The sequence below is a fragment of the Heptranchias perlo genome, unplaced genomic scaffold, assembly GCF_035084215.1.
Source record: "Heptranchias perlo isolate sHepPer1 unplaced genomic scaffold, sHepPer1.hap1 HAP1_SCAFFOLD_383, whole genome shotgun sequence".
NCBI lineage: Eukaryota > Metazoa > Chordata > Chondrichthyes > Hexanchiformes > Hexanchidae > Heptranchias > Heptranchias perlo.
The window spans coordinates 227,501-230,000 of NW_027139395.1; positions in this window are offsets into that span (position 1 = coordinate 227,501).

Genomic DNA, 2,500 nt, shown 5'->3' on the forward strand with positions numbered 1-2,500 from the left:
TCTCACCAGCGGACCAAAGTGAGGATAACACCCCGAAGCAAGCATCTCCCTTGCCGCCCACCAGCCCACACCAATCCCCTTGCCTGCCTCCCACAAATTCCACCAGCGAGGCAAAGTGAAAATCAACCCCCAAAAAACGCACTCCACACCGGCCATCGCCCGCTATACACCCCCCCTGGGGCGAATATTAAGCCCGAGAACACCGACTGTAACCAACCGCAGTGAAAAGTTGAAGTGGCAACTCATTAACCAGATTTACACTTGGCAACTCATAAACCAAATGAACAAAAAATCTGGTTAATGAGTTGCCCAAAATAAATCTGGTTAATGAGTTGCCACTTCAACTTTTCACTGCGGTTGGTTACAGTCGGTGTTCTCGGGCTTAATATTCACCCCGGGGGGGGGGGGGTGGGTGATTCTGGGGGTAGTGTCCGGGAGGGTGAGCCTTTTATTCGGCAGGAGGCGTGTGGGGAAATCATCAACCTGTCAGACGATGAGTTGTCACAAACGCCATTGCTTAATGAAAGCTGCGCTCCCGAACTGGACTGACTGTCTGACTGTCTGTCTGTCCGTTTGTCAAGGGGAGGAAAAGGCGGTGGTGGTGGTGAGGGTGGAGCTTTACGCTCAGGAGGGGAGACTTTCCTTCATGCCAATTAATCTGCAGCAGAAAGTCATCCCCCCCCGACTGGGATTCGAAGCCCGGTCCTGACCACGAGACCACCGGGGAGAGCTGCCTCAAGTCCCTGAGGGACCTGGACACGAGGCCGAGGACACACGCACGCCTGCTGCACTGGCAGCAGCGACCAGCAGGGGGCTGACCGGCTGATCCTTCCCTTTCACAGGCAGGCTTTTGGCCCTCGATTAAACGACAAAGGTGTTCAGAAGGAAGTCCTGGGGGGGAGGGAGGGAGGCAGGGAAATCAGCACAAAGCAGGTCCCCTGGAATCTCACACCTGCGTCCCAGAAAACAGGTCTCCTGGTCAAAGCAGTCCTGCCCCGTCCTGCCATTAACGTGACAATGGACAGGGCCCCGGCAGCTTGAGACACATCTTTTTTTCAATATGCAAGTTCTTTTTAAAAAGGTTTCCTTCCACAGCAGCTCTGAGTAAGAGTGAGAGAGAGAGAGAGAGAGAGAGAGACACTGACTGACACTGACACTGACACTGACACACACACACACACACACACACACACACACACCGTCTCCCATCCGATTGGTGGACTATGGGATTGAAAATCGAACTTTGAGTTTCAATGCAGGGGGGAGAGCGCGAACGCAGCCCCTCCCAACTACCACACGCGCGTTGTTGTTGTTGTAATATAGAACTGCAAGTTGCCGTTGTCGTGGTCGTTTCGAATCAGCACAAAGTAGGTGCCTCCCTGGAATGTCACACCTGCGTCCCAGAAAACAGGTCTCCCGGTCAAAGCAGTCCCGCCCCGCCCTGGGATTAACGTGACAATGGACAGGGCCCAGTCAGGGAGCAGCTTGAGAGACGTCTTTCAATAGGCGCTTCTGAAACATTAACGCCTTGTTTCTTTCGACAGTTTAACCAGCCTTTAACACGCCTTGTGTTTTTATTTCCCATTTCCAGCCAGCCAGCCAGCCAGCCAGCCAGCCAGCCGAGCCGAGCCAGCATCTGCAGTATTTTTTTTGATTGGTCTTGCCTGCCGTGGAATGAATGTTTCAACACGAGCTGCTGATTGTCAGCACCTCACCTCTTTCTCAATTGGCCGTTGCAATCTCACTCGCTCGCTCATTGTGAGACACGTCACGTCACTAGTTTTACTCAAAGAGGTTTCCTTCCACGGCAGTTCGTTAGTGACTGAGACTGACTGACGGAGGTCCGTTGAGACACAACCCTCCCCCATCTGATTGGTGGCCTACTGGCAAATTTACCAATCTGTCAAGCAATCCTGGCAAGAAAGGAAAAAACGGCAACTTCTTTAAACTCATCCACTGTTGCAATTAGAAACGGTGGCAAAAAATGTGGCCAGAGTGGGAGAGAACGGCAGTGCTTCGAGACTGCTTTCAACACCGGCAGCCAGAGAACAAAGAGGGAGGGCAAACAGGACCCGAGATCAATTCGCATCGAGCGCGGTATCGCTTCTCGGCCTTTTGGCTAAGATCGAGCGTGTTCCTTTTCGGGCTTATTTGGATCTGAGCGGACTGGAACGCTGGCCGCGACCTCGTGCGCTCGCAAAGTGCGGACTTTGCTGTGATTGGTCGTTTGTGTGCTGGCTCCGCCCCTAAATTTGCATAAGGACCAAATCAACACTGCAATGGCAGGGAAGGGTTCCTGGTGAAAGCAGTCCTGCCACTGACATGACAATGGACAGGGCCCGGCAGCTTGAGGCACATCTTTCTTTCAATAAGCAAGTTCTTTTTAAAAAAGTTTCCTTCCACAGCAGCTCTGAGTGTGAGAGAGAGAGAGAGAGAGAGACACTGACTGACTGATACTGATACTGACACCGACACACACACACACATATTATTTATTATT